The sequence below is a fragment of the Pinus tabuliformis genome, chromosome Q, assembly GCF_031772625.1.
Source record: "Pinus tabuliformis cultivar Carrire ecotype Pingquan chromosome Q, CPIR1, whole genome shotgun sequence".
NCBI classification, from domain to species: domain Eukaryota; kingdom Viridiplantae; phylum Streptophyta; class Pinopsida; order Pinales; family Pinaceae; genus Pinus; species Pinus tabuliformis.
In genome coordinates, this window is record NC_142296.1 from 1,022,298,405 (window position 1) to 1,022,324,336 (window position 25,932).

Below are 25,932 nucleotides of genomic sequence, written 5' to 3' on the forward strand. Positions count from 1 at the left end.
TTCATTAATTCCTTAGTTTTTAGGTTCTTGTTTCCATGACTGCTTTAGGCTCCAATATAAATTTTCCTTCTTCTTCAAGTTTTGGCAATACTATTTGTATTGGGAGTTTGTCACCTATAACCTTCTTTAAGCATGAAACATGGAAAAATGGGTGTACTCGGGCAAACACATGCAACTCTAATTCATATTCCATGGTATTGATCTTTTGCAACACTTTGTAAGGACCATAATGCATGGGTGATAATTTATTATCCTTCTCAGCTTGCTTGAGGAATATTTGTTTGTATTGTTGTAGCCTTAAAGATACCCAGCCACCTACATCAAAACTTGTTTCACTATGATGCTGATTTCCTTGTTGTTTCATTCGATTTTGTGCTAAAGTGAGGTTATCCTTTAAGAGTTGGAAGACTTGTTATTGATTCTCGATGTGCTCTTCCACTCCTTGAACCTTAGAGTTTTCTCTTAAAGATGATGTGATGGACGATGGATGATATCCATAAAGTGCTATAATGTGGTCATTTTTGCTGCAGTATGGAAGGAAGTGTTATACCACCATTCAACTAGAGGTAACCACTTGACCCATTGTTTTTGATTTGTCAAATACAAAGTAACAAAGATATCCTTGAAAACATTTGTTCACTATCTCAATTTTCCCATTAGATTGAGGATGATAAAATGAGCTATGAACTAATTGAGTACCAAGACAATAAAATAATTCCGTCCAAAAATTTCCATTGAAAATGGGATCTTTTCCACTTATAATAATCTTTGGGTTTCCATGTAGCTTTTAAATTGTTTCTATAAATGCGGTAGCAACTATATTGGCTTTAAAATTATTAGATAATGCACAAAAGTGTGCATACTTGGTAATTCTATCAACTACGACCATGATGACACTCTTTCCTTCATATTTGGGTAAACCTATGATAAAATCCATTGGGACCTCCTCCCAATGTTGGCTTGGAATGGATAAAGGTTATAACAAACCTGAGGTCTTAATTGTCTCAACTTTATTTTTTTGGCAAACCAAACATTCTGCCACAAAATTTTGAATATCAAATTTAAGGCCATTCAAAAAAAAATCCTTCTTGACCCTGTGGTAATTTTTAAAAAACCCTGAGTGCCCTCCTAAGGGGGAGGTGTGAAATTCCAAAAGAATAATTTGTTTGAGTTGGGAATTATTACAAAGATATAAGTGATCTTTGTACCGTAACGAATCATTTTTACAGATAAATGTATGAGATGTACTGGGATCTTGTTGCAACTTTTGAATGAGTGTCCACATCTACCATTCTTCCATTCGTCCCATGCTTCAATTATCCAATTAGTTTGGATAACATAAATGAAATAGAGAAATTCTTCTGCAACCTCATCCTTTCTTGAGAGTGCATCTACAACCACATTTTTCTTCCCTTTTTGTAGATGATTTCAAAGTCATAACCTAACGTCTTTGTGACCCTTTTTTTTTGCTCTTATAAAGGTAATCTTTGTTCCAAAAATTATTTAAGACTATCGTGATCCTTTTTTACCTTGAAGTGTCTTCCTATTAGGTAAGGTCATCATTTCTTTAGAGCGTTTAGCATTGCAAACATTTCATTCTAATGAATAGGTTTGTGTAAATACCTTCCCTTGATTGGATGACTCTCAAAAGCAATGGGTCTTCCTTCTTGCATTAAAACAACACCAATTCCATTTCCTGAGGCATGAGATTCTACAATAAAGGTTTTTGTGAAGTATTGTGTAGCGAAGACTGATGCTTAGCACATTTCCTCTTTAAGATGTTAAAAGTCCTTAGTTTCTTTTAGAGTCCAATAAAATTCATCTTTCTTCAATAATGTTGTTATAGGCACTGCTATTCTCCCACAATTCTTAACAAACTTGCGATAATACCTTGTCAACTCGAGAAATCCTCGAATATGCTTTAGGGTTGTGGGGATTTTCCATTCCTTAATGGATTTAATTTTGTTAGGGTCTACCTTAACACCCTCATTTGATACAATATAACCTAAATATTCCACCTCTTGTACTCCAAAGAAAAATTTGGAGACTTATGCATATAATTGTTTCTCCTTCAATAGTTTGAGTACCCTGTCAACATGTTGAACATGATCCTTCCAAGACTTGTTGTAGATTAGTATATCATCAGAAAATAGTAACACTTATTTTTTAAGGAAGGTTTTGAAAATTGAATTCATCAAACCTTGAAATGTAGAAGGTGAATTAGTAAGGCCAAAATGCATGACCAAAAATGCATAATGACCTTCATGAATTTTGGATGTTGTTTTCAGAATGTCTTATGTCTTCATTCTAATTTGATGACATCCTAAACAAAGATCCAACTTGGTTAAGTAAATTTCTCCATGTAATTCATCGAAAAGTTCATCAATGAGAGGAATGGGAAATTTATCTTTTTTAGTGAGCTTGTTGAGCTCCCTATAATCTAGACACATACGCCATGATCCATCTTTCTTGTGCACCAATACTACTGGAGAAGAGAAAGAGCTTCGACTAGGTTGAATTATACCAACCTCTAGCATTTCTGTAACCATATATTCAATTTCACTCTTTTGGGCATAGGGATATATGTAGGGCCTCATGTTTGGAGGAACACATATTGGAATCAAGTGAATGGAGTTATCATAATCAGGAATAGGTGCAAGGACTTTGAGAGTCTCAAATACCTTGGAATGATTGTCCAAGGCTTTTTGGAGATATGGAGAGATATATGATTTTGATGTTTGAATATCCAATGAGCATAATTTTGAAATTACTCCCCATTTTTCTTTCTACAAAATCCTTGTCATGCCATTAGAGCTGATTATCTTCCTTGGTTTCCCTGTGATACCCCTTAATTCAATTTCCTTTCCTTCCCAAAAAAAATTCAAGAAGAGTTCTTAAAAATTAAAAGCTATCATCCCCAAAGATTGTAACCATTGGACTCCTAGTACAACATCAACACCACCCATTGGAATGGAAAGCATTGGAATATTCAATACATATTCCCCCATTGTTAGCTTGATATTATGGCACTTTCCAAAGAAATTTATAGTTCCTCGATTTGCACCCATCACTTGACACTCTGGTGCTGGATATTGAAAGAAATTCAGTTCCTTAGCTATCTTACAATGAATAAAATTATGGGTATTACCTAAATCAATCAACATTATTACCTTTTTCTTCTTGATATATCCTTATATATTGAGATTTGAGGAGTGGTAATTCTTGCCAATGCATTACAAGATATTTCATATTCATTTCTTCTTTCTTCATGGTTGATTCCTAGTGTATATCCTTTTCTTTAGATGTTTCTTGTTCCTTTTCTTCCTCCTCTTCACATTCTGTGTAAAATAATTTATTCTCAGAACACTTATGACCATTAGTGTATTTTCTATCAGAACTATAACAAAGCCCTTTTAATATTTTTTCCTCCAATTGTTGTGGTGTCAACCTTGTAGGTTGTGGAAGGCTATGAGCAACAACACTGCCACCTTTATAGTTGTGAGTGGTAGAATTCCCTATTGCCTTTCAACTTTTCTTGCCACCCTGAATGCCTTCTCTAATGAATCAGGTTCATAAAGGTGAACCTCATGTTGGATGTTATCCTTCAAAGTCCCTATGAAGACATCGATCATATACTCCTCTAGAATATCAGTTACCTTGATATTCAATTTTTAGAAGTCCTCAATCTGCTCCACCATTGAACCCTTTTGTTTGAGATTTATCAATTAGCTAAAGAAGGTGTTTCTCTTTGTATCCTCATAACGTGCTATTGTTTCCTCCATAAAAATTGACCAAGTGACAAGTGGTTTAGAAAAAACAAATCGATCGAAACAATACAAAATTATTGGGTTCTAAATATAAAGATGTAATGCACACCTTTTATGTGTGTTTCACATAATGTAGATCAAAATATTGCTCCATCTGTAGTATCCATGTTACCAGATTCTTGACATCAAATTTCCTCATATCAATTTTTGGAATGTGGTTTGTCTTCAATCCAAAGTTAGAGTCTCTAAAATCATGATTATCATTCTGTTGACGGTGATGGACCTGCCAACATTCAGGGGATCTCCTTGGTATGAAGTCCAACTATACCTCACACCATTTGGTGTAGGAGTCCCATCTGATATGATGGCCCATTTCCCATTATCTTAAAGATATGCCTTAGCTCTTGCTTGTCAGCGCATGGGAGTGGTATACTCAGTCTTCAAACAATGAGGTTTATGTTCCTGGTGAGTAATTAGTGTCACTTGTGTCAAATTTCTTTCAATACAGAGGGAGAGGGTGAGAGTGAGTCTCAAGTGGAAAGGGACTAGTGCCAACCCTATTAGAGACACACAACACATCAGGACATGCACAACTTCCGGTGGAGTAGTCCACATGGATACGATAGTCACAAACTGTTGGGTTAGAGGGGGGTCGAAGCCCCCCCTTAGTTGCGCCGATTGCATAGGGGGGGGGTCACAGGGGGGTGGGTAGCCCCCCTCTACGGGCTCCTGCCCTGGGAAATTTTTTTTGGACCCTATATTAGGTTGGGAAGACCTACCTATGGTTTTGTGCATGATTTTCACACATGGTTTTGGATGCGATGGTTTTTGTTCCATGGTTTTTGACGTGATGGTTTTCAGTCCATGGTATTGGATGCTTCAGCATGTATAAATATGTATTGTAACATTGAAAGGAACATAATGAAAAATCAAGCTGGTAGTCCTGGTTTTGGGATCCAGGGGAAATCTCTGTGTGTATGTGTTTTATGTGTTATGCTCTCGCATTGTTTATTTTGTGTTCTAGAATCGTATGTAGGTAATTCCTATACGGGGTTAAAACCTACATTATCTTAAAGATATGCCTTAGCTCTTACTTGTCAACGCATGGGAGTGGTATACTTAGTCTTCAAACAATGAGGTTTGTGTTCGTGGTGAGTGCTTAGTGTCGCTTGTGTCAAATTTCTTTCACTACAAAGGGAGAGGGTGAGAGTGAGTCTCAAGTCGAAAGGGACCAGTTCCAAATCTGTTAGAGACACACAACACATCAAGACATGCGTAATTTTCGGCGGAGTAGTCCACATGGATGCGACAGTCACAAACACAAAGTGAATAGAAAACGCGTACAACATGTAGAGGTTTAGTCCACATGGGTGCGATGGTCGTTATAACAAGTTTACAAGAATGAATCTGTCGAGTTTCTGACGAAGTACTCCACATGAGCGAGACAACGTGAAAAACTGATACAACATATTTCCAACAACATATGCAGGGCTCCTTGGCATTGTTAAGAAAAATCATGTAGATGTCACTGGGAGGCTAGGTTGAGAAGTCTAGAGAAAAAGTGACATTATGTGGGATTTGGCTCAGTTGGGAGGTAGAATTGCGCAAATTTTCCCAAAAGCGCAGTGCGGGCAGTAGGGATGACTGGCAGTAAAAAATGCACAGATTTTCATAAGAGGCTGAGAGCGAGCTGTGAGAGCTTTTTGGCCAAAACTACATAGAACTAGGAGATAGTCATGCAGGACATGTCTGTGTTGTTTCCGGGTTGAGCGGGGTGTTAGGTAGTTGGTGGATAGTCCAAGAAAATTGAAAAAAATTTCAGGAGGAGTAGTAGGCTAACTGATGGAGGGACTGACTGACAAAACTGCACAATTTTTAGAGACAATATAGTAAAAGGCAGTGGGTCCCTGTCCCTCATGTATGCACAATTTCTCCAGTCAGCAGATGTGGCTGTCTTGATAGCTTCTATGTAAATTTTTGGAGGAGTGAAGTCTGGGGTCACTGCCCAGCCAAACTCTCTAGTTGACTAGAAGGAGGCTTGTTGGATAGGCTTGCGGGAATCATAGAATGAGATAGATTCTTGTGCAACTTATGTGCTATTCTGGGCGACAGTCATCGAGGTTGATTCTAGGATTTCGTAGTGCATACTTCCTGGTAGGAAGCCTCAATATTTGTGCAATTCTGGGGAACAATACTAAGTCATTGAGGGTCGATACTATGCAGTACAGCTCGGTAGAGGTCTGACTGATGGAGGGTGGTCCGATCGACAAAATTTCAGAAAAAATGGCTAAGTGTGTGAGTGAGTGAACTCGTGAATAAATGACGTTGCGAACACATAATCAACAAGACACCTCGAACCAACAAGACAACATGTCTCACTGTGATTGACTATGAGACTGTCTAATGGTGAGAGCGACAATTTGGATAGTCCTTCGGATGACCATGTCGACACTTGCGTGACAGTGCTTACAACATCATGTGTGAGTTTGATAGATTTTCACATAGAAAACACAACTCATACACAAACCTTCAACATCACCAGAACAAGGTCGCAAGCATGACATAGAAATCAACACGCTGAAGACAATAGCTGGTCAAAAAAGCGAAAAGGAAGAAAGACATGTATATGAAACACATGAAATTATTTTTTGGTGTTTGCACATAAGCATGTTACTAAAGACGTGATGATATTACAATGACAAGTAGTCTTGCAAATTCAACTGAGAGATGTACCTAGAAAGGTTTTATTTATTTACCATACTTACCCTCAAGATGATCATGCATCAGAGAGAGTTTGCATGAGGTCCTAACCTTTACCATCACTTAGTCTCTTAGTCCTTCTCCTTGAATCCTTAGGGTTGATCTTAACATGTCACCTTTTCTTGTAGTCACTGAGAGGTATATCAATGTAGGTTCAGTGGGCAGTGACCGTTGTGGGGATGAGGCCCTGGGAGGCCCATCTATGTAGTTTATGCATGCAAGATCGACATGAAAACTTGGGCAACACTACACAGTTTTGAGACACAAGACACTGCTGTGGGATGGGGGTCTTGCTAGGACACCTCTGCATAGTTTCTAAGTGCAGGGTAACCAGAATGCTCTGCACATTTATGGAGAGCAGTGCTGGATGGGGTCTTTGGCAGCAGGAAAGGGAGGAAGCTTGATGGTTGCAGAAGAAAAGTGAATAGTTTTGGGAGGCTAGATGAGGCTAAGTTTCTTGGGAAATTGGCTAAGTGGAAGATCAATGAAACATATGTAAACATTCATAAGAATTGATTGTGATTGTACACAAACACTTAGTGATGCAACATAGACCATCCAGAATGTATTAAAAAAAATTTTCTTGATGCAACAACCTTCATGAAAAGAGTGCGTGAATTGAGTGTGAAACATGTGTACGTGATATTATCAACTCATGCGCACATGCTTTCCATTGAAGAAAAAAAACATTCCCTTTACATGAAAAACAACAACCCCTATACCCAAAGATGACACATGCTGCATAAATATGATACTCTGAGAAACTATTAAGATCAAGGAGGGGAAGCTTGATATCACCTGCTTACCAACAAGTGACCAAGGGCGATCGATTGTAGGATCTAAGGTAGTCTCCAAAATTTGCATGCAAGCCAAAATTTTGGAGGATGGTTGTAGCCGCTACAACATTGGCGACACACTGGTAGAAATCCAACACTATGTATGGACCTTTTTTCGTGAAAAGAGAGTCTAAACCTTTTGGAAGTATTATTTGATTCCTTGATTGTGATGGCTTCTACACTAGCTTGTGTGAAAGATGTAGTCCCTGCCATTCTCTTGATCGGTCAGCACACATTCCAAGCCAAGTCAACCTAGTTGTTTCGATTGGGGATGAGGGGTATATTGATGCACAAGTAATATAACTGTCAGAGTTTAAGTATCATCTTTGGTGTTGTTGCACTACCAGTAGGCCTGGACAGTACCCCAATGAAGTCATGCAGGAACACAAGCATCGCTTCGCTACCAACGAGCCTAGTTAGTACCCCAATGGAGTTACTTGTGTCACCTCTCTATGAAGGATGCATTTATCTTCTTTCACCTTATTCATTTTTCATTTTTTCATGTTTCAAAGAACTATGCATAGGCACTTATTTATTTTAGAGGTGGAAGAGGGATCCCGACTTATTGAGAGAAGAATAGGTTGTTCCTCTAGAGAAGTATGCTATATATACCTCTAACATACTTGTTAAGGTTTCCCCCCTCACCTTACTCTAATTGACTGAGTTGAAAAGGGTTAACCCAAAGGGCCAAATAGAGTAGGCGATACTAGTTAACAGTGCAAGTGTTGTTCTTTCACCAAGACTCACTCTGAACATAACATATTTTCCATCAGGGAATTATTGACTGAAGAGAACAAGTTATTCATAAAGAGAGATGTCAACATATAACTAGATGTTGATAGATGTACAATTCCTCTCAGATTTTCCCAGCTTGTTTTGAGAGCCAAACATAGTTTCACGAGAGGCTAACCTACGGGTACAAGTAAGGAAATAAAGCAAAAAAGCAATAAGTAGAAGTAAAGTGAAAGCGAAACAAGTAAGCAAAGAAAGAAAGAAAGCAAACCAAACCAAGTAAATAAGAAAACATACATGCAAACCAGAAAGTAAACAAAATAAAGAAGAAAAGACTACTCCTACTCCTACGCTAAACAGTGCATGGACTTACTCACGCGAAGTGATATTTCTAATGCACCCATTGGTGCATTAGTTGGCCCATGTTGGTGAAGGCATGAAAAATATACATGTAAACCAGTGAACAAGAAAGATTGATCAATGAATACCAACAAGCTCCGAGTTCTAAAACATCCATATAAAACAAAAGAGCGAATGCACAAGAAATACATTTTGCGGACTTAACCTAGTGTTGTGACACACCGCGTGAAAATGATAAGTATACACACTCTCTTGACTATGAAAAACAAGAAAACATGAGAAAGAGAGACAACTTATGCCTTGAAAGTGTGCTTGCTGTGTATGGTTCCTCCAATGCATTAACAATGTGATCATGTCATTCAGTTGGAGGAAGTGAAATCTGTGTATTGGATTGATCTTCAATGCATACAGATGAGTGATGAGGAGCCTTGGGTGTTTCAAAAATTTTCTGATCGGAAGTGGAACTAACCTTAGGACAATGAGGGCCTGACATAACCATTAACTCAAGCTGAAGTGCCTTGATAGCCTGCGCTTTTTCCACTTCGTCAATAGATAAATCATCAGAGACTAGTGGCTTAGAAAGATTAACAACGAGTGAATCAACATTGTGATCAAATGAAGAAGTACATAGATCATGACAACCATGATCAGAAAATTCAGGATGTTCGTTGGCATCCTCATGACTTGATGAATCAGTAGAGTGGTTGATGAGAAACAAGGAAGTTCACCCTTTGCGTTTTCAAAAATGACAGATGACAGATGGGATATATTTTTAGAGGAAGATCTATCCTCTCCCTAAAGTAATGATAGGCTGATATCTAGTGGGTCCTGTGAATGATCGGAAGTAGAAATATCCAGAGATGAGTTTTCACGGGGAAAATCAAAAGTCGCAAAATCACAAGAGATGTCAGGATAGAGCAGATGAGGTGCATATGGAAGGGATTCATCCTTCATCATGGGTTCTTCTTTGGATTCCCACACACACTCATCATGAATGATAGTGCAGGTTGGCTGTACAACACCAATTCCGTCAAAAACTTGATCCTTGTTCACAACAAGTATGGAGTCCGGAATAGAAGAACACAAGAAAGTATAATCTGGTGGTTCAATAGAACATGGGAACAAAGGTTGAGGTAACAAGTCCACATGACAACCAATAGGATTGCAAGAAAAATCTATGTAGACATTGAGAGCAGGTCTAGTGGGAGGATGTGACAGTTCAACAGATGTGTGTGCACCTTATCCCACATCGCATTGTAGAGTTAGAGATTTTTGATGAGAAGGGGACATAAAATCACTTGTGACAATGACCTTGTCTGTCTTAGATTTAGTAGCTCTAACACTGAGGTCTTCTAGGATGTATTCAAATGATTCTAAGAATTGCGTATCTTTGAATATGTACAAAAGATAGTTAAATATTCCATCGAGGAATTCCTAATCAATTTCATCTTCAGGAAATCAGTATGCAAGATTACAATAGTGTGTGTGAAATTGTTCAATGGATTCATTAGGTGCTTTTCCGTAATTTCAGAATTTCTTTATTGAGTTCTTAATGGTCAAAATGATGGAAAGCATCATCTATATATACAATCGACTGAGTGAGAGAGTGAATAGAGTTATCGAGCAACGTGGCAGACCATAGAAGTGGGTACCCTCGAAGCGTATATGCAAACAACGAGCAGGTCATGTAATCTTCGTGTATTTTATACTTGTGACATATAACTATTAAGGCCATTCTGTGTTTAAGCCAAGCCATTCTTCCTTCACCTTCATATGTGTGTTGTGACAAGGAATTCTAGAGCTCCTCTGAGATTTCAAAGTTGTTTCCATAAGACATACACTTCAAAGGAAGAATTCTGTGGGTAGTCATGATAAGAATGCGAACATTCAAAACAGATTATGAGGACTCAGCTTGTCATCTGGTCCTCCTTCTAGCTCTAGAAATTTTGATGGTGATGAAATTGCCACAATTCAGGGGATCTCCCCATTATGAAGTCCCAACAAGACCTCACTCCGTTTGGTGTAGGAGTCCAATCTAGTATGATGGCCCGTTTGCCATTATCTTAAAGATATGCCTTATCTCTTTCTTGTCAATGCATCAGAGTGGTATAGTTAGTCTTCAAACATCGAGGTTTATGTGCCTATTTAGTGCTTAGTTGTGGTGAAGTAAAATTATGAGTGCGGACACAAACAATTCCTCTAGCTCGATAATGGGTCTAGCCACAATTTATACATTCTATGGAAGATTTCCTTAAGTTATAACCAATTAAGAGGGACTACCTCTTAGTACGCTTATCCTATTTGGTGATGACCTTTATTGCTCACTCCAACTATCTCCTGTTTCGTTCTTCGAACACCTGAAACAAGTAAACAACAGAAAACCACAACCGAGATAATAGAAAAATTTTAATTCAACCTACTTAACAAGTCAAGAAACATTAAGCCATAAACATGAGAGATGACACATTATGTAGGAAATCAATTGATAGTTTCATATATATTGAATCAAGAAGAGATTACAACCATCGTTTTGACGTTGTGTTCTCCTTCGACAAAACCAGGTTCCCACACACTTCCATTAGCATTCCATGATGGCCTAAAAAATGATAGTTTTAAGGCTCTTCCCTTTAGGCTTCAAACTAAAAAAAAAATCACACTTATCCCTCACACACCACTAGAGAGCTACAACTATGAATAGCTTGCTTCTTACTCCAAACTTAATTAGCACTAGCACACCAACATTAACACTAGCTTGTGCTTGGGAAAAATGGAGGTTTATATAGCATGAATGGATGGGAGATGGTTCCTCTTCTCATGGAAGAAGGTCTTATCTCTTGAGGTAGTTCCATCCTTATAGGGGAAAGGAGCCCAAACTGACCTCCTCGACTCCATCTAGCTCAACCATCTACCAACCTTCTGTTATGAAGCTTATAGAGTTGGAAGTTTCGACTCCTTATTTAAAAAACTTTCCAAAATAGGATCGGCATGACTAGAACAAAGCTCAGTCACTCCGGTCGGTGCTAGGGATAGTGTTAATCCCTACATATCGGCGTGATGAGGACAAGGGTAATTAGCGCTAGTCTTGTAAACTGGGAAAAACAAAAGATTTTGGGAAAATGGTGCAAAAGGGAATTGTTCTACGCATGAAGAGGGACACAGTGGGAGTTTCTTCATGAAGGGAAAGCATGTAGGGTTCACTATAGAGGTCCTTTAGGGTCAAGGAACAGGGAGTAAAGGGATAGTGACAAAATGATATGTAACAGATGCCCCCTAAAGCATGAAGGTCGAACTAGAGTGAGGGATGAAACACTTTATGAATTAGTGCAGGGAACCAGAGTCTATCGGAAAACTTGCAAGCAAGTACATATACACATACATAACTGAAAACTCTATCAAATGTTACATGAATCGTGGCATGGAGACAACCATCCAGAGAATGATCATGTAAATGGATCTAGGCATGGCCGCAACCATCCGATAAAAAGGATCATATCGAAACCAAGGTATGGTCGCAGCCATCCAATAATGAGAAGGATCATATATGATAACTCATGGTATGGTCGCAACCATCTGTCTGAGAGATGTTGGGTTGTGTTATATTCTTTCCATGACTAGCCCACGTAGTTAGCCGGGGGGTTAGAAGGGGGGCGGAGCCCCCCCTTTGTTGCACCGATTACGTAGCAGGGGGAGTCATAGGGGGTTTGAGTGGTGCAGGTAACACAAATCTATGGGTTTTGGACCCTATGTTAGGTTGGGCGGACCTACCTATGGTTTTGTGAATGATTTTCACACATGGTTTTGGACGCAATGGTTTTTTGGTCCATGGTATTGGATGCTTTGGCATGTATAAATATGTATTGTAACATTGAAAGGAATATAATGAAAAATCAAGTTGGTAGTCCTATATTTGGGATCCAGGGGAAAATCTCTATGTATATGTGTTTTATGTGTTATGCTCTTGCATTGTTTATTTTTTATGTTTTAGAATTCATATGCATGTAATTTCTGTACAGGGTTAAAACCTACATTTGGTATCAAAGCTGTTTTGGCTTCAAGGGGACACCTTTGTTACTGAGGGGTTTCGCTCAGGCCTGTGGTAGACCCTACTCAGTGGGAGATCTGCGAGATCGATTCTGGTGGTGAAAGAAGATGACGAGCAGTGGAAATATAGAGATCAAGAAATTTAATGGTCAGAGTTTTGAGTTGTGGAAACTCAAGATGGAGGATCTGTTGGTGGATAAAGATCAATGGATCATGGTAGATCCAGTTGCTAAACCAATAAGATTTTTTGATGAAGAATGGAAGAAGTTGGATCAGAAGGCAAAGAGCACAATACAATTGTGTGTCTCAGATTCAATATTGCTGAATGTATCAGGGGCAGCTACGACGAAGGCTTTGTGGGAAAAGTTAGGGACTTTGTACCAATCTAAGTCTCTGGTGAATAAACTGTTCCTACGGAAAAAGCTATATAACCTAAGGTTGAAAGATGGAGACTTGGTGACAAAGCATATGAATTCGTTTAATACTGTGGTAAGTCAGTTATTGCCTGTTGATATCAAAATTTCAGATTAAGATAAGTGCATTAGTTTGTTGTGTTCTCTACCAGATTAGTGGGATAGTCTTGTTATTGCAATAGGTAGCAATGCAACTACCTTGCAGTGTGATGAAATAGTCTTCTCCTTGTTGACAGAGGAGATAAGACGGAAAAATATGGAGAGCTAGAATGGTGATGCCTTGTTTGTATGAGGACGGTCCCAGAACAGAAAAAAAAAAAAGTCATCGAGTGGGAGATCTAAATCTACAGGAAAACCTGTAAAGGTGGTGTGCTAGAACTGCAGAAAGGAAGGGCACTACAAAAGGGACTGTAAATCTAAAGTCCTTGATAAAGGAAAGGGATTTGATGATGCTCCTTCTACAGAGGCGAAAACCACCTCAGATGAAAGTGGGGATGTGTACTTGGCTTCTTTAAGTACACATGTAGATCATGAGGCATGGTTGATTGACTCAGGTGCATCCTTTCACTTCAATCCCCATAGAGAGTGGTTCTACGAGTATGAGAAATACAATGATGGTGATTCTTCTTAGGGGATGATAGGAATGCTAGAATCGTTGGTCTTGGAAAAGTAAAGTTTAAGTTGCAAGGTGGAAGGGTTAGAACACTTTCGGGTGTTCTGCATATTCCTGCATTGGCCAGAAATCTTATTTCTGTAAGCAAGCTAGATTATGCAGGTGTAAAAACAGTGTTCAAGAAGGATACCTGCAAGATGGTTCAGGGAGCACTAGTATTGATGCGGGGAGTTCGGATGGGAACTCTGTACAAGATACAAGGTAGCACTATTATTGATGGGTGCAATAGTTTCGTGGTTCCTAAAAGTGGAACAAAAAAGCTAGTGGTATCTAAAGAGAAGACCATGTTGTGGCACCAAAGGCTTGGAAAAATTGGAGAGAAAGGCCTTCAAATACTTCATGGTAAAGATATGGTAGAAGGCATGAGTAATAGCTCTCTGGATTTTGATTTCTATGAAAATTGTGTATATGGGAAGCAGAATCGGGTGAGTTTCCCCTCTGGTGGTAAGAGGGTGAAACAAATATTAGAGCTTGTGCACAGTGATGTGTTTGGACCTGTGAAGGTTCCATCACTGGGTAAGTCTATGTACTATGTATCATTTATAGATGACTTCTCAAGGAATACATGGATATATTTCCTTAAGAAAAAATCTAAAGTCTTTGACAGGTTTAAAGAATTTAAGGCTCTGGTGGAAAACCAGAAAGAGAAAAAGATAAAGGTGCTGAGGACAGATAACGGTGGAGAGTTTCGCAGTAAGGAATTTGAATAATTCTGTAAGAAGTGTGGTATAGCATGACAGAAGAATACTCCAAATACACCTCAGCAAAATGGAGTTGCAGAAGGAATGAACAAGACGTTGATGGAAAGGGCAAGAAGCATGCTCAGTGGTACCAGGTTAGGATAGGAATTCTGGGTAGAGGGGGTGGATACTGCATGTTACCTGGTCAACAGGTCACCTTCATCAGCATTGGAGGATAAGAGGTATCGACTGGTAAGAAAACCTCTCTTTCACATATGAGGGTATTTGGATGTGATGCATATGTACATGTTTCAAAGGAGAAAAGAACCAAGCTGGATAGTAAATCTGAAAAGTGCATCTTTATTGGGTATAAGGATGGTTTAAAGGGTTATAAGCTTTGGAACCCAATAACAAGGAAGGTTGTGTAGATTCAATATGTGCTGTTCAGAGAGGTGAAAGATGTTATTAAACATGAAGTCCAGTAAAAGGAACTTGAGAAGATAGAAATTGAGCTAAAGGAGGAAGAATCAGACTCTATAGCAGAGGAGGAATCAAAAGATGAAGAGCCACAAACTGCGGGTGTGAGAAGATCAGTCCAAGAAAGAAGGTAGCCAAAAAGGTATAGTCCATCTACTTTTTGTTCAAATTTTTCTTTATCTATTACTGATGATGATCCTAGAACTGTGAAGGAAGCAATAGATTCAGAGGATGGAAAACTCTGGAAAGAGGCCATGGTTGATGAAATGGCATCTTTGCACAAAAATGAGACTTGGGATTTGGTGGAGTTGCCGGCTGGAAGGAAACCCATTGGTAGAAAATGGGTGTTCAAGAAGAAGACAAACGCAGAAAAGAAAGGTGGAGAAATACAAAGCTCAGTTGGTAGCAAAAGGTTATTCCCAGGTGCCGGGAATTGATTTTGGTGATATTTTTTCTCTTGTTGCCAAGGTAACTTCTATTATATTAATTTTATCTGTTGCTACTACTTTTGATTTTGAGGCAGAACAAATGGATGTGAAGACAACATTTCTTCATGGGGATCTGGAAGAGGAGATCTACATGAAGCAACTTGAAGGCTTTGCGGTGAAGGGTAAGAAAGAAATGGTATGCAAGTTAAAGAAGTCTCTATATGGGTTAAAATAGTCACCAAGGATGTGGTATCATAAATTTGATACCTTTATACGGGGACTTGGCTTCACCAGAAGCAAAGCAGATCACTCTATGTATTTTAAATTAATTGGTGACCGTTTTATTTATCTGGTCTTGTATGTGGATGATATGTTGCTGGTTGGAAATAACAAAGAAATTATCCAGGATTTGAAGACCCAATTGTCCTCCAAATTTGACATCAAAGATCTCAAACTATATTTTGGGCATGGAAATTAAAAGAGACTGGGAAAAGAGGAAGCTCTGGTTAAACCAGAGGAAGTATGTTGAGACAATATTGTAGAGGTTTAATATGCATGATAGTAAACCGGTGAAGGTTCCTATTCCTGTAGGTGTAAAATTATCTGTTGAATAGTGTCCCAAGACACAAGAAGAGGAAGAGGACATGTCCTGTGTTCCATATGCAAGTGTAGTCGGTAGCCTAATGTATGTGATGGTCTGTACTAGACCAGACATTGCACATACAGTGGGAGTATTGAGAAGGTTTATGTCAAAACCAGGGAAGGATCACTGGACAACAGTGAAGCGGGTTTTCAGGTATTTGCGTGGCACTAGTGATTATGGTTTGTGCTACCAAGGAAGACCAAGATTGGACATATTGTTTGATATTCGTGGCTTTGTTGATGCAGACTGGGCTAGAGATCTGGATCAGAGAAGATCTACAAGTGGGTATGTGTTTAACCTATTTGGAGGTTCAGTCAGTTGGATGAGGAAGAAACAATCTGTAGTGACACTATCAACTAAAGAGGCAGAATACATGGTAGCCACTTATGCAAGAAAGGAAGCAGTTTGGTTGCAGATATTGTGTTCAAGTATGGGGTTAGTAGAGGGAGCTATAAGGATAGGTTGTGACTGCCAAAGTGAATTTTCTTGGCAAAGAACCTTACATATCATTCAAAGGCAAAAAGGAAAAATACAGAGGCAGACCCCATTATATTTCAGGACAAGAAAAAGCACAAGAATAAAATAGGGCAAACCACAAGCAGCAACCAAAATTCCTATTGTGATTGAAGACTCCCCTACACAAAAGGAGAAAATGCCTTCCCCTAAGTCCCCTATCACCTATGTGAGAAGGCCTACTACTAGGTCAACTTCCTCCAAGGGAAAGGCAATCCTATAGGATGCACATCAAAATCTACAGGAGGCAAAAACAATCCTACAAGAGGCACAAAAATTGGAAAGGAAGGTAGGGGAGTAGAAAGAAACTAAAGAGGACCCAGAGGCTAAAGAACCTATCCCCCAACCTAACCTGGACTCCTATTACTGGTTTATTGAAGGAGGCAGGGTCATACCTCAAAAATTTTCCATCCCACTGTTCTTCGAGCTTGAGAAGGAGAGGGCCAGAACTCACCGATGGATGCAGATCACCAAATCAAAGGGGGTGGAAGACATTGGGCACATGGAAGAGAAACTCAAGGAGATGGGTAGAGAGCTAAGTGGCTTGAGGGACAGAGAAACTATAATGAGAAATCAACTAGAAATAGAAAATGCATGGTTGAGGGGACAACTACAGGAAAGAGAGAATCAATTGGCATGTATGGCCAGTCTCTCTTTGGAAGAAATCCAGTGTAGGATGCCAGCTAAATCCTATGCTCTCTACCTCAAATAACAATGGCTATAGTTTCAAATTAAGACCCTAGCATAGAGAGGCACCATGACATTTCAGGACTACAGGCAGTTTATTGATCTTTGTGATCAAAGTACAGTAGAAGATAGGGCCAAAATGGTTGATTTTTATTTGCACAACATGGCCCTCACATACATGAATGTATGGGACCCTAATGCCAAGCTAGGAGATTTACAATTAATGGCTTTGGCATCATGGATGAACCATAAGGAGTCAAGGGTCGTAGAGATGCAAATGATATTGGCAAGAGAGAAAACTGAACCTCTTCTGATCAGAGCTCAACAATCAAATCCCACGGCCCTCATCAGTACCCATAATTTGATTACAAATGATCCTCAGTTGGCACCTAGATATCTTGCTGCCCAAGGGCAAGCAATTTCACATTTTGAGGACATGTTCAGGTTGTTAGGAGATGTTAGTATACATGCTTTCTTGAGGAGATGGAACACATTTCCATACAACTTAAATATAAGAGAGTATCACTCTCCTCAAAGGTTGAGAGAGGCACTCAACAAGACACCTATGTATAAGAAATCTATGCAAAGGTTGAAGGTCAATTAGATTGACCTAAAACTCAGTCCACCACTACTCTTACGGATGCTAGAAGGGAGAAAAGAAGAAGAAGAGAAGAGGCAGTGGGAGGAGGTAGAAAATAAAGCAGGCTTCTATGAACAAGAAGAGGAGACCACAACGGAGGCATGGGATATCAGAGAGGCCACTAGAGCCATGAAGGATATGGATATTGATTAAGTTGCTAAGAGGATGAGCAACACTTTCATCAGAGGGGTGATGATGAACCTCATCATTGGGTAATTATATGGGCCTTAATTCACCTCCTAGCTTAGTCAAACCAACTTTTCTCATAACCTATTACATGTTTTTTATTATATTTTGTTTATGAGGTGAGTTAGAGTTGGATATTATACTTTCTAGACTAATATGCATTGAATACAGGATTAAAGGAGAAAATCCAAGAATTTTGGCAAAGACTAAGGTCAAAACTCAAATGGGACAAGGGAGAGGGATTGTAGGAGGTAAATCCTCCTCATTTACTACTCCTCCATTCGAATATTCCTCCATTCATCACATCAGCTCGAAGTGCAAACAACCAAATCATGAGGACTAGAAGGCAGCCAAGCAAGTGAGAGACAAAGCACCAATTTATCTCGAGTTTGGGAGCCGAGCCTCCATAATTTTAAGGAAGTCGTTGGGGACTTCAAATGTATAACTAGAGAGGCCTAGGACCTCAATAGGATTCAGATTTTTTTTGTAAAACTCTAAGCTATTTTCAAGCTGCAATACTTGTGAAAGTTCTCTTGATGTAATTTGTTGTTTTGGTAATAAGAATGAGTTTTGTTTTGAGCCAACACTGAGTTAACTCAGATGGTTAAAGCTCTTGGGTTAGGGCCCAACCCTATTAGCCAAGGCTCCTCTTTATTGTACATGTATGTTTAGTGTAGATCATAGCTTCATTATTAATTTTCTTTTTAGATTCATTTCCATTACTAGTGTAGATTAGATTGGTTGCTTAATAGTTTGCTTCCATTTGTTCCTTATTTAAAGTAGCACATTAGTAAGGAGAACAAGGATCACCACAAGGTTTTTAGAAAGTATCTCGGCCTCACTTCCTCCCTCTGGGACCATTACTTGAGGAAGGGACCCTTAAGCAGCCCCAAAAACACAGATTTCTAGTTCGTTTATGAGCTTTGGAGTTTGTTGTCTTTAATTTAGTATATGGTTAGTTTTGCAGGGTAGATTTCATTTTCATCTTTTTCATCTCCATTTTTACAGTATATCTCACTCATGCTTTCATTCCTTTCAGCAACTTTCTTCATGCATAGTATAGGTAGTTGATTCATTAATTCTACTTTTCTAGTTTATGAAAATGTATCTTGTTGCATAAATTTTTGGAAGACAGACATGTTTTATGTAGAGCAGGTGCTTTAGGAGGAGACTAAGACTTCATAGCTAGCAGCCACCTTCCACTTCATCCACCTTAGCCATCCCTTGTTTTCACCATCACCTTCACTAGTTTTTCATCATTTTTCATAGAAATTCTCCCAAACACATTGAGCGAATCTAGCCATCTATTATCTTGGATATTGACTCCTGAGTGATCCTGGACCTTCTCCCACTCCATTCCACCCATCACACACCTTTCCTAAACCTCCCATCACCTCCAAAAGCTCACATTTAGCTCTTGGTTTTATCATGTAGGTTTCCTATAATTCCTACAGGATCATCATGTAGGTTTCTAATACATCCTGTAGGTTTTCCTGAAATGGCATGTTTTGAGGCCGAATTGATAGAAAACCCCTAAGAAGTCACCAAAATCCTCCCAAGGGTCCTCCACACCATCCAACCATTTCATAACCCTTCCAGCCATCCTTAAACATCCTTAATTCACCTGCCACATCCACAAGAACGATTAGTTTGCATACTTGATTTTGCATAAAAAGACCAAAAAAGCAAAAACAGATTTAATTTAGTCTCTTTACTTACATATTAGTGTTGTTTGATGCTTCTTACTTCTGCAACATAGATAGTAGCATTTGTTTCATGTTGATTTAGCATTTCTACCTAGCTTATCTTCTTAAATGTTTAATTAGGGAATGGTGTGATTTAGCATTACATGTTGACCTTCTCCATTAATGCAGTAGAGTAACCATCTTAGAGTAGATTTACCTTTCTTCCATAGAAGAATCAAGCTTCTTCTGACTCCATAGAAGTCTGGCTTGGAACCCCAGTGGTCTCTCGCCAGCTAAACAGTGACAACAAGCAGAACCATCACTTTTACTTGCACATACAACACTGTCACATCCAAGTTTGTACGAACCTCGGGTTGATAAGTAAAGCTGGTAGCCGAGGTGTTGCAGCATCCTTACTCCAATACTGGCACTCATCAAAGAGCCATAGAAGATACACATGATATGAATAACATATAACCAGAAAAAGACCAACATGAAAGCCATGGAAACATACCCATAATATCACCAACATATTGGCAACAATATACATGAATCACAATGGAAGAATAGATCTTATTAACATATGAAGACACCAACCAAGTCGGGGACTTCCGTTTACCACCCAACTATAGATTGGGATAAAATAAATCTCTCTTTTAGCCAATCACCACCACGCCATATTCCAAGCAAGAATGTGGTATCTCATGGAATAAACCAAGACAAACTAAACCAAGGCTTCCAAAGGCAAAACCGCCTCAACTCTTAACCAATGATTCCACCTCACAGTTGGACATCATTAACATCAACCAGATCAGTCTCTACCCAAGTTGTCCAGGGCTCTAAAGAATTTTTCCAACCTGGCTTCAAGGACTAGTAATTCAAGACACCGAGGGATCCAAAGCGTTTTTTCCAACCCACATCCATAAGGAATTATGAGCATCAATCATAAAACAATCAAGTGGAAAAACCCACAACTCCATGGTTATCCAGGAAATATCAAGGCAAGGGTATAAACCACTATCAATTTAGGCAATCCTCCATGCCAATGACAACTCATAACCAAATAATCACATGCATATATCATGCATCCATAAATAAACAAGGAGATCATACATGCAACCTATTACTTGCAAATTAATATGGTTGTAGTTGTTGATCCCACTGTCCCCTTGTGCTTTCTTTCTTTCCCTTACCTTCTTTCTCCAAATCCAATGTATTCCAAAGTGCTCCAAGTATACTCTAAGTGTGCAAGAGTATGAGAGAGTGACAGGATAAAATGAGAGAGCCAAAGACTGAATTGAACTAATCCTTAGAAGACATTTTATCATTCAGACCTCTATTTTCTTCATTTTATTTCATTTTTCCTTCAATTTTACTCACATGTAAATCTCCAACCTTTCATCTCCCTTTTCTCCTATTTTCCTTTATTTCATTAAAGAAATCAAATTAATGCCTCTTTTCCTTTGCTAATTTCTTTTCCAATTCCCATAATCATTAATTAATCACAAGTGATACCCCATCACTATGTTATACCGAACATTCAACTTGGAATATGTGTCCCATGACCTTGGTCTTATTTTTTTCTTTTTTTTACATAGAAAATCAACTAGGTGTTGTTACAAACCCCTCCACCTTGGGGGAACATCATCCTTGTTGTTCAACGACACTTACAAACCAACAAAACACATGCTTCCCATGGAGGTTTATAACACATCTCGATGCAACATTTACATCATATCATACTCCTAAGACCATGACCATCATACATAAACAACATAACACTTATTGGATCTTTATAACATAGCTCTATGCAGTATTTACATACATATACATACATAGATATAACCAAAACACAACATCAAAGCATATACCAGAGTACATCCTCTCAACTAGTGAATAGAGAAGGATACATAGCCTACATCTAATCAGCCATCTCCCATGTAGCTTTTCCAGGCCCAAAGTGCTTCCACTACAATTTAACTTACTTGATTACTCCATTTCGAAGCATGAACATCTTTCGCTGCAAAATACATTGAGGTTCTAGCTGGAATTATCGTTTTGGTTCCACCTTCAATACAGACCAGTCAATCACAAGATCAACATCTTGGACACAATTATTAATCAATGACACATGGAAAACATCATGGACTTTCACTGTTAGAGGCAGTGAAAGCCTTTAGGCCACTAGCCAATCCTTCTAAGGATCTCAAAAGGCCCGCAATATTGAGGTGCCATCTTGGCACATGATTCAATCCTCAAGGATCTCTTCTTGGGCTTGATTCACAAGTACACTTGTTCCTCAACATGAAACTCCTTAAATACCTTGTGTTGATCTGCATAACTCTTAGCCTATCATGTGATGCCCTTATATTCTTCTTGATAACCTACATTTCATATTCCATCTCTACCAACATATTCATCCCAATCAACATCGTGTTAACTGGACCACTCCAACTAATAGGAGTATTAAAACTCCACCCATAAAGTGCCTCAAATGGACTCATCTTCAAATATTCTTGATACCCATTATTGTACTCAAGCTCCACCAGTGGAAGATACTCTTCCCACTTCTGCTTCTAATGCATGACATACATTCTCAACATGTCCTCTAGAATATTGTTAACCCTATATGCTTTTCCATATTTCTATAGATGATAAGTTGTACTAAAGGCCAACTCTATGCCTAAACCTACAAACAACTCTTTCCAAAACATGGAATTGAACTTGGCATCTCTTTTGGATATAATCTTCTTAGTAACACCATGTAACCTCGTTGTCTCCCTAACGAAGACCTGAGCTACCTCACTAGATTAATTTGTAGACTTCACTGGAATGAAGTGAGTTACCTTAGTCAACCTGTCAACCACAACCATGATAGAATCATGATGTCTATATGTCCTCGGTAAACCTATACTGAAATCCATGGATATGGCCTCCCATTTCCACTCTGGAATTGAAATCAGTTGTAATAAAACACTTGGATGCTTACACATTGCATTTACATGTTGAAAATCCAAACATCTCGCAACAAACTTCTTTCTTCAATTTCAGCCAATGTTATAACTTATTAACCACTGTCAATGTCTTATGATATCCCGAGTGGCCTAAATACAACTTAGCATGAAATTCCCGCAAGATAAGATTATTGACCTCATTGTTGTCTAGCATATAGATCCTATCCCTAAATCTGACCAAACCATCAATCGTGATATGATAATCCACATCCTATTCACATGTACCCTGCTATTGTAACATGTGATTAAGCTGTTGGTACCTATCATCATGTTGTCCCACATGTAAGATCTTATCCTCTAAATATGTCCCATATGAACTGTAAGATCTTATCCTCTAAGTATGTCCCATATGAACTCATAGTTGCAATGTGATTTACCTATACTCTTCTAATAAGAGCATCTGAAACCCTCTTCTCTTTACCTTTAATATACCTAATCTCAAAGTCAAACTCACTAAGCATAGCCAACCATCTAGCTTGCTAGGCATTCAGATTAGGTCGATCAAATAATTATCTCAACTTGTTGTGATCACTCATCAAAATGAACCTCTTGACAAGACGATAATGTCTCCACATATTCAATGCATGAATGATCACTACCAACTCAAGATCATGAGTCACATAAGTCTGCCCATGCTCATTCAGCTTCCTTGACTCAAAGCATACCACCTATCCCTCCTACATCATAACTCCACCAAGTCCTCTTTTGCAAGAATTTGTATATACCACAAACTCTTTATCTAGATTTGCAATCTTTAGAACTAGAGCATTTGTAACCAACTGCTTCAACTGCTCAAAATTGGTTACACATTCCTTTTTCCATTCAAACTTCCTCCCTTTTCATTGCAAGGATGTAATAGGATAGGAAATCCGTGAGAATTTCCTAATGAACCTCCTATAGTAACCTATTAACCGCATGAATGATTTAATCTCATCCACATTCCTAGGATTTTCCCAGTCCATGATAGTTATGATCTTTTCTGGGTCCACTACTGTACCTTCCTTGGAAACAACACGCCCCAAGTAATGAACTTCTGACTGAAATAAAATGAACTTACTAAGCTTGGCATGTAATTGCTGCTCTATCAATAATCTTAACATTGTTGCTAGATATTATGTATGCTCTTCCTTATTCTTAGAATATATCAATATGTCATTAAAGAAGACTATCACAAACTTGTCCAGATAAGGATGCAACACACTATTCATCAAACACATGAAAGTAGCTATAGCATTAGTCAAACTAAAGGGAACCATGAAAAACTCATAATGCCCGTATCTGGTCAAGAAAGCAGTCTTGTAGATTTCCTCTTCTTTGATGCATACCTGATGATATCCAGATCTCCTATCAATATTCGAGAAAATTGTTGCTCCCTTCAACTTATCGAACAAGCCATCAATCCATGGAAAAGGGTACATGTTATTAATCGTCACCTTATTCAATTGCTTCTAATTAATTTACAACCTAAGAGAACCATCCTTCTTCTTCACAAACAATACTGGTGCACCCCAAGGTGACACACTTGGCCTAATGTATCCCTTGTCAAGAATTTCCTTCAACTGCAACTTTAGTTCCACCAACTCTGGAGTGCTCATACTGTAAGGTGCCTTCGATGTTGGTGTTGCTCCCAACATCAACTCAATAGAAAATTCCACTTCCTTATGAGGCAGTAACTTTGAGATCTCTGCTAGCCTTTAATATTGTGGTAATCCAGTTGCTAACTGTTGATATTCAAATTCCAGATGAAGATAAGTGCATCAATTTGTTGTGTTCTCTACTAGATTCATGGGATAGTATGGTTGTTGCAATAGGTAGCAATACAACTACCTTTAAGTTTGATGAAATAGTCTCATCCTTGTTGTCGGAGGAGATGAGATGGAAAAATATGGAGGGTCAGAATGGATATGAATTTTCTATACGAGGACAGTCCCACAACAGAAACAAAAATAAGTCCTCGAGTGGGAGATATAAATCTAGAGGGAGATCTAAATCTTTAGGAAAACCTGTAAAGGTGTGCTGGAAATGCAGAAAGGAAGGACACTTCAAAAATGATTGTAGATCTAAATATCCTGAGAAAGGAAAGGGATCTGATCATGCTCTTTTTGTAGAGGCGAAAAGCACCTCAGGTGAAGGTGGGGATGTGTACTTGGCTTCTTATTCAAGTACACATGTAGATCATGAGGCATGGTTGATTAACTCAAGTGCATCCTTTCTCTTCACTCCCCATAGGGAGTGGTTCTGCAAATATGATAAATATGATGGTGGTGATGTCTTCTTAGTGGATGAAAGGAAGATTAGAATCATTAGACGTGGAAAATTCAAGTTGATGTTACAAGGTGGAAGGATTAGAACACTTCCGTGTGTTCTACATATTCCTGCATAAGCGAGAAATCTGATATTTATAAGCAAGTTGGATGATGCAGGTGTAAAAATAGTGTTCGAGAAAGATAGTTGCGATATGGTTTGAGGAGCACTGGTATTGATGCAGGGATTTCAGATTGGAACTTTGTACAAGATTTTTGGTAGCACTGTTATTGATGGGTGCAAAAGTTCTAAGGCCCCTGAAAGTGGAACAGAAAACCTTGTGGTCTCTGGAGAAAAAATGATATTATGGCATCAAAGGCTTGGACATACTGGAGACAAGGGCCTTCGAATACTTCATGGTAATGTTATGGTAGAAGGTATGTCTAGTTTGTCTCTAGATTTCGATTTCTGTGAACACTGTGTATATGGGAAGCCAAATCGAGTGACTTTCCCCTCTGGTGCTAAGAGGGTGAAAGGGATATTAGAGCTTATGCACAATGATTTGTTTGGACCTGTGGTGGTTCCATCACTAGTTAAGTATATGTAATGCGTATCATTCATATATGGCTTCTCAAGGAATACATGGCTATATTTCCTCAGGAAGAAATCTGAAGTCTTTGACAAGTTTAAAGAATTTAAGGTTCTGGTGGAAAACTAGACAGAGAAGAAGATAAAGGTGTTGAGGATAGATAACAGTGGAGAGTTCTGCAAGAAGGAATTTGAAGAGTTATGTAGGAAGCATGGTATAGAACGGAAAAATACTACTCCATACACACCTCAGAAAAATGGAGTTGTAGAAAGAAAGAATATGACAGTGATGGAAAAGGAAAGAAGCATGCTTAGTGGTGTTGGGTTAGGATAGGAATTTTGGGCAGAGGCGGTGGAGACTTTGTTAGCACCTAAATCTGCCCTAGGTTGAAGGAAGGAAAAATTCAGGGTAACCACAAACCACGCTCAGTCTGGTAGCTAGCCCGACCAGAATAGGAGAGGGCTCTCTCCGAGTCATGCTCAGTGAATAGATAAGCAAAAAACGGTCTGAGATGACTTACAGTGAAGTATTGATATTAGGCTAGTAAGTGAATAGGGATACAAG